The sequence below is a fragment of the Coregonus clupeaformis genome, unplaced genomic scaffold, assembly GCF_020615455.1.
Source record: "Coregonus clupeaformis isolate EN_2021a unplaced genomic scaffold, ASM2061545v1 scaf1668, whole genome shotgun sequence".
NCBI classification, from domain to species: domain Eukaryota; kingdom Metazoa; phylum Chordata; class Actinopteri; order Salmoniformes; family Salmonidae; genus Coregonus; species Coregonus clupeaformis.
Window position 1 is genome coordinate 59,841 of NW_025535122.1, and position 15,997 is coordinate 75,837.

Sequence of the window (15,997 nt, forward strand, 5' to 3'; positions counted from 1 at the left end):
TAAACTCAGTTTTTCACAATTCCTGACATGTAATCCTAGTAAAAATTCCCTGTCTTAGGTCAGTTAGGATCACCACTTTATTTTAAGAATGTGAAATGTCAGAACAATAGTAGAGAGAATGATTTATTTCAGCTTTTATTTCTTTCATCACATTCCCAGTGGGTCAGAAGTTTACATACACTCAATTAGTATTTGGTAGCATTGCCTTTAAATTGTTTAACTTGGGTCACAGGCTTCCCACAATAAGTTGGGTGAATTTTGGCACATTCCTACTGACAGAGCTGGTGTAACTGATTCAGGTTTATAAGCCTCCTTGCTCGCACACAATTTTTCAGTTCTGCCCACACATTTTCTATAGGATTGAGGTCAGGGCTTTGTGATGGCCACTCCAATACCTTGACTTTGTTGTCCTTAAGCCATTTTGCCACAACTTTGGAAGTATGCTTGGGTTCATTGTCCATTTGGAAGACCCATTTGCGATCAAGCTTTAACTTCATGACTGATGTCTTGAGATGTTGCTTCAATATATCCACATGATTTTACTTCCTCATGATGCCATCTATTTTGTGAAGTGCACCAGTCCCTCCGGCAGGTAAGCACCCCCACAGCATGATGCTGCCACCCCCGTGCTTCACGGTTGGGATGGTGTTCTTCGGCTTGCAACTTCCCCTTGTAAGGGATCGGGGGTTGGCTGGGTCTAGACAGAGTCTGACACTTCCCCGATCTACAGAGAGGGGGAGTCACCAGACTCGATCTGGTTCACCTGAGTTCTGAGCACACCTGTCAGTAATTAGTGTAGGATTTAAGGTGTGCTCAGAAGCTCAGTCGGTGCGAGGTATTGTTCCTTTGTGACTTGCTAAGTGTTTTGTTCAGAGAGAGAGAGAGAGAGAGTTTGTTGTTTTTGATTACCCGTGTATCCGACCTGTGCCTCGTTGTTTGACTCCCCGAATTGCTTAATCCTCTGCTTGTTTATCCCAGTGATTACCGTACTCTGACCCTGTGCCTGTGCCCTCGACTACGACTACGCCCGCTCCCTTGGTACCTCTGCCTGTCTCTGCCTGGCCCGGTTTTGACCACAGCCCGCCCGACTACGATTAAGCTATTCCCTAGTTTGTACTCTAATAAAGCATCGCAATTCTGCGATTGGATCTTACCACTCTGTCCGAGTATTCATAACAGAATACCTCGCCAAAACCATGGATCCAGCGGAATTACAGAGGCGATGGGAGATACAGGAGAAACGGATGGATGAACTCCTGCAACTACTCAACGCTGGTGCGGCTGAAGGCACCACCCCGAGCACGGTCAGTCCTCGTCATGCACCTCCGATTTCTCTACCGACAAGGTACGACGGGGAACCTGGCAAATGTCAGGGGTTTCTACTCCAGACGTCCCCTGTATATGTCGTATAATGTACTATGTTTCCCGGTGACCGTAGCAGGGTGGATTTCATGATTTCTCTGCTAACGGGAAGAGCACTGGATTGGGCTACTGCGCTTTGGGCAGCTGAGGTCCCCGAGTTGAATGCGGAAGTTCAGTTCAAAAGACTGTTCCAAGAGGTGTTCGACCACCCAGTATCTGGGCGTAGTGTGGGAGACCAACTATGCGAACTTCAGCAGGGCCGCATCGCACAGTAGCCGACTATGCTTTAGAGTTCCGTGACTATAGCAGCCCCGGTAGCGGATGGAGCGAGACTGCTTTGCTCACCGTTTTCCGAGAGGGCTGCGCAAAGACGTACAGACTGAGTTGGCTTGTCGAGGAGATATCACTGCGCTACATGAGTTTATCAACATAGCCATCTCTATTGATAATCTGATAGTGCAACACAAGGTATCCACAGCCCGGAAGCCCTCGATCACTGGTCCTAAGCAATCGACAGAGCGGAGGAGAGAATCTGAGGAGGAACCTATGCAACTGGGACGTTCACCCCTACAAGGTTCGGTGAGACAACAACGTCGGCAAGACGGACTATGCCTGTATTGTGGTCAGTCGGGTCATTTCATTCGGCAATGTCCGGGTACGACCAAACCGTACCCCAGAATATCGCCTCGGAACTGCCAAACCGGTGAGTGAGACTCAAGTTTTCAACATCACATCTAAACAAATGTATGTGCCAGTTACCTTATCTGTTGGAGAGAGAGTGCGCAGATTGGAAGGTCTTATTGATTCGGGCGCTGCCAGTTTTATGGATGTGGGTCTCGCTGAGGAATTGGGAGTTCAACTTATCCCCAATTCAACCTCCCCTGCGAGTCAACGCGCTAGACGGTGAGCCCATGGGCACTGGGTTCATTACGCACCGTACCGAGGAAATAAAGTTACAAGTGGGCTCCCTGCACCATGAGAACATCATTCTGTTCGTCATCTCCGCTCCACGGGAGCCGCTAGTCCTTGGCCACCCCTGGCTCGTTACCCATGATCCGGTCATCTCCTGGAGATCTGGCGATATCACGGCTTGGAGTGAGGTATGTAGGGCAGAGTGCCTCAATTTACCTTGCAAAACGTCTACTGTGGAGGATGCGCAGGGTGCGGTGTCTACTGTTGTTCCTACAGAGTACCAGGATTATGCGCAGGTGTTCTCCAAGGAGAGGGCTACCGTGTTACCACCGCATCGGGCCTGGGACTGTGCAATTGATCTGCTATCCGGGGCTACACCTCCTCGCGGAAGAATCTACCCTTTGTCACAGCCGGAACGAGAATCTATGAGCAAGTATATTGATGAGGCACTACAGCAAGGGGCCATTCGCCCATCTACGTCTCCGCCGCATCCAGTTTTTTCTTTGTTAAGAAAAAGGATGGCGGACTGCGTCCTTGTATAGACTATCAAGGTTTGAACGATATTACCATTAAAAATCGTTACCCTCTTCCTTTGATTCCAGCAGCCCTCGAGCAGGTGGGGCAGGCCTCCATCTACAGTAAACTGGACCTCAGGAGTGCGTACAATCTGGTGCGCATTAGAGAAGGGGATGAATGGAAGACCGCCTTCATCACCCATCGAGGACATTATGAATATTGTGTCATGCCCTATGGACTTACTAACGCGCCCTCTGTGTTCCAGGCGTTCATGAATGACATTTTCAGGGACTTGATTGATCGCTTTGTTATAGTGTACATTGATGACATCCTAATCTACTCTAACTCTCTGAGTGAACATGTGTCCCATGTACGACAGGTTCTGGACCGACTCCGACAACAGTAATTAGTGTAGGATTTAAGGTGTGCTCAGAAGCTCAGTCGGTGCGAGGTATTGTTCCTTTGTGACTTGCTAAGCGTTTTGTTCAGAGAGAGAGAGAGAGTTTGTTGTTTTTGATTACCCGTGTATCCAACCTGTGCCTCGTTGTTTGACTCCCCGAATTGCTTAATCCTCTGCTTGTTTATCCCAGTGATTACCGTACTCTGACCCTGTGCCTGTGCCCTCGACTACGACTACGCCCGCTCCCTTGGTACCTCTGCCTGTCTCTGCCTGGCCCGGTTTTGACCACAGCCCGCCCGACTACGATTAAGCTATTCCCTAGTCTGTACTCTAATAAAGCATCGTAATTCTGCGATTGGATCTTACCACTCTGTCCGAGTATTCATTACACCCCTTTTTTCCTCCAAACATAACGATGGTCATTTTGGGCAAACAGTTCTATTTTTGTTTCATCAGACCAGAGGACATTTCTCCAAAAAGTACGATATTTGTCCCCATGTGCAGTTGCAAACCATAGTCAGGCTTTTTTATGGCAGTTTTGGAGCAGTGGCTTCTTCCTTGCTGAGCGGCATTTCAGGTTATGTCGATATAGGACTCGTTTTATGAAAAGCAAGGTATGAAAAAAAGTATGAAAAATGTATGCACTCACTAACTGTAAGTTGCTCTGGATAAGTGCGTCTGCTAAATGACTAAAATGTAGAATGTTTTACTGTGGATATAAATACTTTTGTACCCGTTTCCTCCAGCATCTTCACAAGGTCCTTTGCTGTTGTTCTGGGATTGATTTGCACTTTTCGCACCAAAGTACGTTCATCTCTAGAAGACAGAACGCATCTCCTTCCTGAGCAGTATGACGACTGCATGGTGTTTATACTTGCGTATTATTGTTTGTACAGATGAGCGTGGTACCTTCAGGCATTTGTAAATTGCTCCCAAGGATGAACTAGATGTGTGGAGGTCTACAATTTTATTTCTGAGGTCTTGGCTGATTTCTTTAGATTTTCCCATGATGTCAAGCAAAGAGGCACTGAGTCTGTAAACAATTGTTGGTAAAATTACTTGTGTCATTCACAAAGTAGATGTCCTAACCGACTTGCCAAAACTATAGTTTGTAAACAAGACATTTGTGGAGCGGTTGAAAAACAAGTTTTAATGACTCCAACCTAAGTGTATGTAAACTTCCGACTTCAACTGTATGTCTTTCAACACTTACTTTTCCCATTTGGTTAATTCTAATATATAACAAATAAATACAACCCTTTTTTTCCCCGTTCCAAGTAAATTTTTTATTTGGAATTACCCATCCACATTTATTCAACTGGGTTACAATGAAATACATTTCCTGTAAATCAAGAAATAAGTTGGTTCAATAACTTGAAATAATGTTTTCAAACATACTATTTACACAAGACTGTCATATATAGTAGACACAATATATAAACCTTACCCTTCTCTTTAGTAGCGCATGCACTTATGCAAGTATAATTACAAAAATGGTGGCAGTGTATCAGTTTAAGTATAAATAACAAATGCAAAAGACCACATTAACTGGAATGACATTCATTCTCACGGGTAGGCAAAAATAACAAACTGAAAGCCACGCCATCAATAAGCCACGCCTCCAACTCTTCTTATAGGCTGCCACCACTACATTCAATGCACATGCGCATGAGGTGTTGAAAGCAATTTAAAAGCTTTCATTCAATTAAAAAAATCACATTGATCTGTCAAAATTGTTATTTGACATCAGAAAAATGGAATAATAGGTTGAACGAACCAAAGCGTAATTTTAAATATTTCCAACAGTGTCATCCCATTTTGTACAGTGTAGGCTCTAGGGTGGCCTAATGCAAGGGATAGTTCATCCATTTGCAGAAAAATTTATGTTCTTCTCCAATTTTTGCCGATCAGGCATTTCAATTTCTGCTTTGGCACAGACCGGATTTCTCTTGTAGGATAATTACGCAGCAATAGAAATTAAACACAATATATACTGCAGCTTCCCTTTATACTGGCACTGCCTGGAACCTAAACTACCTTGTGTTTATATAGAAAAAACATTCCTACACAACGCAGCACGCATTGGTGGTGGATTGAGGTGTTTTATAGGCTTATGTAATGGAATGCAAATAAAAGTCCTAATAATTGCTATTTTTTTCTGTAGCTTGTCTGCAAATAGTCTGGGTTGCATTTCTACCTTGATTTCTTCTTCACTACAGCTGTTTCCAATAGGGGTTCACTAGCAGTTTGGTCACTGTAATGCCATGCCACATTCATTCATAATGTTCTGTGTGTTCCGGTCCAGCACGAGCAACAAGTCCATCTAACAAGGGGTTACTAGTGTTAACATTGTGAGGGGGTGGCAAAGCCGATTACGGACCTCTTCATGCAAAATGATTGCTAGCGATTAGCAAGGCACGAAGGCTAACTGAGAGGTTACTCTGATGGTGGCCTGTCAGTCAGTCTGGAAACATTTTTGAGCTGAATTCATAACACAATAACACAATAACCTTAATGATCTGTCATTACCCCTGGAGTTAGATGTGTTGATGTTTTCATCCTGATGATTAGCACATGCCAGAGAAGCTAATGTGGCTTACCCCACACGCATCCCCCGTCTGGTCAAATATACAGTACATAGATCACATTTGTACCAGTCAGTGCTCTATTTAGAGTGGTCTCCAGATGTCTGATTCTGTATAGAGAGTCTGTCCCTGCCCATATATGTTTGATCTGTAGAAACATAACTAAGGAGACCACTTTGTTTAGCTGCATGTGAGACTTATTTACATCATATGATTTTGACACCACAGCAAAACATGCTCTCACTCATAATCAATGAAGAGGCCAAAATTCTCTCTCTCTCTCTCTCTCTCTCTCTCTCTCTCTCTCTCTCTCTCTCTCTCTCTCTCTCTCTCTCTCTCCTCCCTCTCTTGCTTTCTCTCTCTCTCTCTCTCTCTCTAGCTCTCTTTCTCTCTCTCTGTCTCTTGCGCTCTCTCTCTCTCTCTCTCTCTCTCTCTCTCTCTCTCTCTCTCTCTCTCTCTCTCTCTCTCTCTCTCTCTCTCTCTCTCTCTCTCTCTTCTCTCTCTCTCTCTCTCTCTCTTCTTTCTCTCTCTCTCTCTCTCTCTAGCTCTCTTTCTCTCTCTCTCTCTGTCTCTTGCGCTCTCTCTCTCTCTCTCTCTCTCTCTCTCTCTCTCTCTCTCTCTCTCTCTCTCTCTCTCTCTCTCTCTCTCTCTCTCTCTCTCCCTCTCTCTCCTCTACCCTTTGCTGATAATTGAGCTTCAAAGGAGTATTTCCTAGAAAGACCGCATTTCTCAAATCCTACTCTTATTGTCAGCCAGCACACTGTAAATCCATGACAAAACAACCTATTAAACTGGGAATCCAAGTCCTAAATCCCAGGAATTGCTACTAGAAAATAGCGGCCTGGTGATGTTGTTGGTCAAAATGCTTGTCACAGCTGTACGCTGTAAAAGTATGTTAAACTGGTCCTCGATGATTTTCAGACACTGTATTGTGCTGTGCTTTTGTTGTTGTTGTTTGTTAATGTAACATATGACCTCCGGGACCCCTTCAGAAACAGGGGATATCGACTTGCCGAAAGAGCTTCAGCACACAGCCATGTCCATATCTGGAAGAGTTTACGATTCTGAGCACCCTAACTTCAAACGCATGAATAGCCCTTGTCTTTGTTTAGGGAAGACAAAATCCTTTAAAACAAGAGAAACCATTTTTTGATTATGTTGCTTGGCCACAGGCCTCTACGCAGTACTATGTTTTATTATTATTATTTCTCCCCCTCTGAAAAAAAGCTCTAGATTCTACTAGTCTTCTGGAGCAGACCGACTGTCCCTGGAGATTGTGATTGAGCATCAAGCAATGAGAGCCATTTGTGTGAGACAGCATGCAGGGAGAGAGGGAAAGAGAGAGAGAGAGAGGATACCCGCTAATTATCAAAATCCAGAAAAGAGCCGTTAAATTCTATAACCACTTAAAAGGAAGCGATTCCCAAACCTTCCATAACAAAGCCATCACCTACAGAGAGATGAACTTGGAGAAGAGTCCCCTATATAAGCTTGTCCTGGGGCTCTGTTCACAAACACAAACAGACCCCACACAGCCACAGGACAACAACAACAACAACAACACAACTAGACCCAACCAAATCATGAGAAAACAAAAAGAGAATTACTTGACACATTGGAAAGAACAAACAAAAAAACAGAGCAAACTAGAATGCTATTTGGCTCCTAAAAGAGAGTACACAGTGGCAGAATACCTGACCACTGTGACTGACCCAAACTTAAGGAAAGCTTTGACTATGTACAGACTCAGTGAGCATAGCCTTGCTGTTGAGAAAGGCGCCGTAGGCAGACCTGGCTCTCAAGAGAAGACAGGCTATGTGCACACTGCCCACAAAATGAGGTGGAAACTGAGCTGCACTTCCTAACCTCCTGCCAAATGTATGACCATATTAGAGACACATATTTCCCTCAGATTACAGCGATCCACAAAGAATTCGAAAACAAACCCAATTTTGATAAACTCCCTTATCTACTGGGTGAAAAACCACAGTGTGCCATCACAGCTGCAAGATTTGTGACCTGTTGCCACAAGAAAAGGGCAACCAGTGAAGAACAAACACCATTGTAAATACAACCCATATTTATGTTTATTTATTTTCCCATTTGTACTTTAACTATTTGCACATTGTTACAACACTGTATATATACATAATATGACATTTGGAAATGTCTTTATTCTTTTGAAACTTCTGAGTGTAATGTTTACTGTTAATATTTATTGTTTATTTCACTTTTGTTTACTATCTACTTCACTTGCTTTGGCAATGTTAACACACGTTTCCCATGCCAATAAAGCCCTTAAATTGAATTGAAAATTGAGAGGAAGAGAGGGAGAGAGGGGGAGAGAGAGAGAGAGAGAGAGAGAGAGAGAGAGAGAGAGAGATAGAGAGAGAGAGAGAGAGACAGAGAGAGAGAGAGATATAGAGAGAGAGACAGATATAGAGAGAGAGACAGAGAGAGAGAGAAAGAGAGGAAGAGAGGGCGAGAGAGCGCCAGGTTCTCACTCATTGCCCAGCATTGCGCAACACACATAGTTCGCTCCATAAACCCTTCTCCAATGGCACGCAACAACAATCAGCACGCAACACCACTCTGCAAGCTCATGTATTCATATAAGGACACAGCATACATTCACTCAGCCATTGGAACATATAGAGGGTAGGTTAGAGACCTTTACCTGTAATGTATACTCTGTAACGCAAGACCACGTTAGCCTACTGAGCCAACACCTCCACTCGCTAACCTCTAAACATTGAATTAAATTATATCACTATCCTCAGGTCTCTGGCGATCTCTCTACAACAGCCAAGCAATTGAACTATCCCATCCACAATGAGAAAGCCAGCCTTATAAAAACGTCAGAATGGTGGAAGTTGGATACATATTTTGTGCTCTCCAGGGACAGACATCGTGGTTCCTGTTGAATGTTTCTGTGTTATACGATGACTCGAAGTGACAGAAGATATTTCGGGAGGGAAATTCGAATGACTCACTCTGCCTCCTGGAATGGCACTTTAAATGGGAACTGAATTTAGGCAGTCGTTCACAGCTTTGATTGGAATACATCTCACAGAGAGAATAGCGCTAGAGAGATATTAATCGCTTGAGTGGTTAGAGTACGATAATATTTCACCGTTGTTACTTTTTATTTTCTAATAATACCGAGCAGTTTGAGTTGTTTCACACCCCAGAAAAAAACAGCGCTGTAACTGAATGGCTTTCATTTAGAAATAATGGTCTGTTCTTAAAGTTTCTAATTCCATGCAGATATTTTTGTCTTGCCTTTGCAGCTTGAAAATGTATTATTAATATACATCCCAGCAAATTGAGTACTGGGTTGAGATTAAATAACTCCCTTGACAGAGACAGCCATTCAATAAGTATTTCAGCTAAAATGTTATGGTCCCCACTGAATAGAACACATTTTCCCTCATCCTAACCCAAAAGGCTGATTCAGTTGGTTAATGTGGTCTGTTGTTCGAAACACACAGCACTGCTATTTAATTTTTAGGGCTATCCTGCAGACACTGTACAATAACACAAACACAGTTTCTAAACTCTGGTGGGATGGTTTGTCAGCGCTCTTATATACAGTAGATCTCACCCAGTCCCCTCAGATCACTGGCCATACAGGAATAGAGATAAGGAAAGAAAGACGGTAATGATAGTTGGCACCCAGCCATAGCCCTCTTAACGTATTGACTTTGATCTTTCCCTATAGATCGCCAGTGTAATATGGATTTCTGGACCTGTCAATCACAGGTCTGTTAGGCGTGGTAAAGTTCAGAGAGGCTTCTCAGGTTTCTGTCCCTAGATGAGCTGTTATTAACAAAGGTGCTACGTCCCAAATGGCATCCTATTCCTTTAGAGTGCACTACTTTTGACCAGAACATATGGGCCCTGGTCAAAAGTAGTGCGCTATAAAGAAATAGGGTGTCATTTGGGACGCACTTAGGATGTTCTAATCACATTAATAGCCCCACATTAACGCCCCCCTCCCAGAGGCCCTGTTGTTGCCACGTTGAGCACAGCACAGTTCAGAACAGCACAGTACAGTTCAGAACAGCACAGAACAGCACAGTTAAGAACAGCACAGAACAGCACAGTTAAGAACAGCACAGAACAGCACGGTTCAAAACAGTTCAGTTCAGAACAGCATAGCTCAGAACAGTTCAGAACAATTCAGTTCAGAACAGCACAGCACAGTTCAGAACAGTTCAGTTCAGAACAGTTCAGAACAGCACAGAACAGTTCAGAACAACACAGAACAGTTCAGGGAGACAATAAATGTGTATTGCTCTCTCTCTGTCTGTCCCTCTCTCTTTGTATTGCTCTCTCTCTCTCTCTCTCTCTCTCTCTCTCTCTCTCTCTCTCTCTCTCTCTCTCTCTCTCTCTCTCTCTCTCTCTCTCTCTCTCTCTCTCTCTCTCTCTCTCTAACCAGCTAAATAAGTTCAATCATGTAGTTTTGTTGCCACTGTGCTAGAGAGGGCTATAAGGACACCGTAATCTTTTGGCTGTTGAGTAGTATGGATGAATAGCTTTTGTTATTGGCAATGGGGCTTGGATAGCATGCAGCTCTGATGACTGACAGGGGAAGAGAGATACTGTGAAACACTGTGTCCTGCCTTCTGTCGGACAAAACACACACACACACACACACACACACACACACACACACACACACACACACACACACACACACACACACACACACACACACACACACACACACACACACACACACACACACACACACACACACACACACACACACAAACACACAAACACACAAACACACACTGCTCCTCTCCTCTTTTCTCACTTCTTCTCTCTCACCATCGGGGAGAAGTTACCACGGCAGCCCAGGTGGTGACAGTCACAGCCCATACAGTTATATACACCAAGCCACCCACTATTTACTACCACAGGTCAATATGAAGCCCAGAGGCAATGAACAGGTGGCCACCGGGTGATTTCTGCCCCTCCACAATCAAAATGCAAGCCTGGCACTTTCTGAGGAAAGTGGGGTCATTCAACCTGCTCCATTAATATGATGGAGCAGGTTGTTTGACAGAAAAAGGCAGGGGAGTATGAGAGGTTAGATAGCCACTGTGTGTTGTCATGTGGGGTACAGGTTGGCATGTCTATCAGGTTGAATGCCTGCATGGGCCTCGGCTGGCTGATGAAGGGGGGACTGTTGTTGGATGAAGGGATCTGTCTGGCAGTCACCCAACCTGCTCGCAGCAGGTTGCTGAGTGGACGCTTTAGCTCGGAGTCTGACCATTAGATGATTGAATTTCTGGCTTTCTGAGGAGTGTGGTTCGTTATACAGTATATCTTCTGTTGGGTCATGGTGATTAGAACTCTGACCTCACGGTCCAGAACTGTCCTCTGTGCTCTATACAATACACACATAATCCAGATTTATTTTTATAACTATAATTATATACTGTAGGATGAGCCATGACTATAATAATGTATATACATATAAAGTGGGTAAAACAGTATGGAAACATTATTAAAGTGACCAGTGTTCAATGACTCTATGTAAATAGGGCAACAGTCTCCAAGGTGCAGGGTAGAGTACCGGGTGGTCTAAGATGAAGAGGTGATTTTCCATAGACAGAGAAAGGATTAATGGGAAGGTGGAAGTATCATTAGTGTGGTATCTCTGATGAACAATCTCAACCATATTGTTATTCACATTCTCAGACTGGAATGTGTGTTTTAGCAAAGAACTTAGAACTATTAATAGTAGTAAAAAAAAAGAACATTTCACACGCATACACACATGTACACGCACACCACACACACACCATACACACACCACACACCACACACACACCACACACTACACACTACACACTACAAACACACACCACACACCACACACTACACTCCACACACACACCACACACCACACACACACCACACACTACACACTACACACTACACACACACCACACACCACACACTACACACCACACACGCACCACACACTACACGCTACACACCACACACACACCACACACACCACACACTACACACCACACACACCACACACTACACACCACACACACTACACACCACACACACTACACACCACATACTATACACTACACACTACACACATACCACACACTACACACTACACACTACACACTACACACTACCACACACCACACACTACACACCACACACCCACACCACACACCACACACACCACACACACACACCACACACAACACACACCACACACCACACACAACACACACACACACACCACACACAACACACACTACACACCACACACACTACACACCACACACACTACACACCACACCACACACCACACACTACACACTACACACTACACACATACCACACACCACACACTACACACCACACACACACAACACGCCACACACACCACACACACACACCACACACAACACACACCACACACCACACTCAACACACACCACACACACCACACACACCACACACACCACACACACCACACACACACAAACACACAGGCTCTTCTTTCCTCCAGACTGAGATAACAGGACATTCTTACTGGGATTAAATGAAAATAAAGCTGCTACAATAACATCAGTCTATTTTTTGGATCATAGACTTACAGCGGCAATCAGCAGTTGAAACAATAACAAAGCTGTCCCCGCCCCTGTTTTGGTAAAAAGCTGAGAGATGGGGCTGGAGAAATGTAACCACTCTCAAATTCATAGACAGAGCTATGGATACAAGGACTGACCATCCATGATATCAAAATGATAGTTTAACCATGTTTTGAGGCTATACAGTCTTTGTTTACATTTACTTTGTTTACAAACATTGGAGTATAACAAGCTTATATGTTGGGTTCTGATGGGGTACGACACTTGAACTCATGAGGCATTTGTAAGTTATATTCTTTAAGAATAAATGGGTACATGTCATTCATTTATAAGTCAAAAAATGGATGGAGCAACTGCAGATTGCCCCTTTAACCAACTCACCCAACACAAAGTTGGACAAAAGTTCAGAGTTCTTTTTTTTTAACATTGCTGATCAAAGAAAATAAGGTACTGGTACTGGCCTGTATATACAACCACTCCAGTATCCCTGCACATTGAATAAGGTACTGACACTGACCTGTATATACAACCACTCCAGTATCCCTGCACATTGAATAAGGTACTGACGCTGACCTGTATATACAACCACTCCAGTATCCCTGCACATTGAATAAGGTACTGACACCGACCTGTATATATAACCACTCCAGTATCCCTGCACATTGAATAAGGTACTGACACTGACCTGTATATACAACCACTCCTGTATCCCTGCACATTGAATACGGTACTGACGCTGACCTGTATATACAACCACTACAGTATCCCTGCACATTGAATAAGGTACATTTCATTTAAATCAATTTCCCTCTTTGTTTTCCTCATCCGTCCCATACAGTGAATTGCTACAGGAGACCAAAGAATCGACTCTGTCATCACTCTGTGTCTGAGAAACTGAAAACATATTCAACTCTGCTACTTATGTAATTCCTCTACTCTGTCCATCAAGGAAATTAGCTTTTAGCAGGAGAGGAGAGAGACCTTTTAGAAAATGAAGTCAATGAAAGGCTGGCATCAAGGAGCACTGTTTAATGGAGCATTTGAAAAGGAGGCCTTTTTTCGTTTGTCAATGAGGTGCTATAAAAATGACATTCGATTTGGCATTATGCCTTCACTACGTAATGGAATGCTTTCAGCTAAAGGCTACTCAGAATATAAATTATGAATTTATAATCCCTCCACAGATTTGCAATCTGTCATTTTCTATTCCAGTGGCCCAGACTGTGTGATTTTGTATACTGTAGTAAATTAACTTTCTGTTCAAAGCATACAACAAAAGAACAATACTCAGTGTACTGTTTGTATTTAGCTCTATCTGTGTGTTCAGCTTTTCCATCTCTTCCAGAGTAATGTGAATTTGAGACTAACGTCATTAAAATTAGGACAAACAAAAGTCATTAAAACTGCAAAAACCCAGACAGAACAAACAACGCAAGAAAAAACTTAGTGGTGTTCCATAGGCCTCAATATCTTGTAACTCACTTGAACCGGACCACCAGCCAGTTAGTGGAACATAACTCTTATGAAGTTTCGAAGAACCAAATGTCAACGTTAGCAGCTGGCAGAATCAGGAGGAGAGGTAGAGGCAGAGATAACCACAAGGCATCCATGCAATTACAGGGATCATCTGCTGAAGTGGTCAACATCATTGATTTTTCATTTCCTTGGGTAGAGATGCAGAATCGAGATCTGTTCAATTTTTTTATCAAATAATTGGGATGTTTTGCACGAAACGTTCATCTCAAATGTGCCCTTTTGTAAAATATTTTTCGTCTTTTACGACACATCTGAGCAAAAAAGTATGTTTAGTTTCATCTTATGCAGATCAAAACATACACACCATATGGCCATAGGGGAGAGTGGGGAAGTTGAGCCAAAGGGGAGTTCGCCAGGTTTATGTTTCTAGGAAACCATACACAAAATGTATCATTTTACCAAATAAGTAAGGTACAAAACATTGGTTTTCACCAAGTCAAATGAATGTATTGTGTTAGAGGTTTCATAATGCTTGTATCTAAACCAAAGTAGATCATTTAAGATTGTTCTATAGATCAGTTGGGGTCTTTTTAAGCTTCAATATGAGGTCCTAAACCTACCATGAAAGTGCATCCTTGTAGCTGTGTGGGCTAATATAGTCCAAATGTTTGCCTTGGAGTAAGTTGAGCCAATGGTTGAGCCAATGGCAAGTTGAGCAAATTGAAGTGTTTTCTTCCCAAGCCTAATGCAAGGCATTATTGCTGGGATAGAGGTAACAACAGGGTCTATGTTAAAGTGTTTAAAAAAGTACAAAGTGTTTGTTAGGTGTTAAGGATGTGTTAAAATATGCTTAAAATTATTTAAATAGTGATTGTGATCGTGTTTAATTGTGTTTGGGAAAAAAGATAGACATGGTTTTAAAAAGGTTGTGGTAATATTTAATTCAGTACAGAAATGTGTAGGCGGCTCAACTTTTACCCCGTCCCACTGCTCAACGTACTCCATACCCAGGGTAAGAGAGACCACTTTTTTTGGACAAGTTATGTTTTCAAAATTGGAATGTGTACATTAATTCTGATTATTTCCAGGGATACACAACATCCTGAAATATATGTAGATGTTTTTTGTTGTTGAAATAATACTAGATTTCCCTTGACGGAGTGATTCTGAATTTAAACAAATATCCTCTACTGATCAAAAACATACAACAAGACCAACTGGTTCTGTAATCGAGAGGGGGTCTTTCATTCATATATAAATTATATTTATAGATGCTAGCATGCATTTTGCTATATGAAGACTGTATTTCTCACAGAGATCCAGGCCTGTTTAGTGAACCCAGACATCTGACATTGCTGAAGCGCAATATCTTTGAAAGCTGTGAAATCCCTCTGATGGAGCCTTCAGGGGCCCGGGACCCCTTACAGCAGAGTTAAGGCCCCTGCAGGGCCCCTATTGAGATATGAACTGTCAACACAAGGGCTTAGTCCCAAATGGCACGCTATTCCCCATATAGTGCACTATTTTTGACCAGGGCCCGTACTATATAGGGAACAGGGTGCCATCCCGCATTCAAAATACGCTGATTCCACAAGTGAAGATTTCCCCAAGAATGCATTGTCTAAGACTTTCTACTTGGCAGAGTCTTTTGGCTTTATATCTGGTCTGTTGTCAAGTTGCTGAATGTTCTGTAAAGTGTTGTGCAGGCTTTTGTTCTGAATCACTCATCGATCCAAATGTCACTCTATTCCCTTTGTAGTACACTACCTTTGACCAGGGTCCATAGGGCTCTGCTCAAAAGTAGTGCACTATATAGGGAATAGGGTGCCATTTGGGATGCACACATTGAGTGCCACACTCCACCCTGCCAGCTCCCCTCAGCACTGTCCCGATACATGTTCTAGTGAACAAGAAACTTTACTGGAACACCTGTAGAGGGAGGGCTCAATGATGATGATGATGATGATGATGACGCAGGTTAAGGTGTGCTGTGTTGGCATATTGGTTATTAGACAAACAGTCACTGACCGGCAAGAGAGATCCGGGATGAGAGCAGAGATGCTACCCACAGCACAGAGTTATTGGTCTCCAAGATGGAGATTGTATTT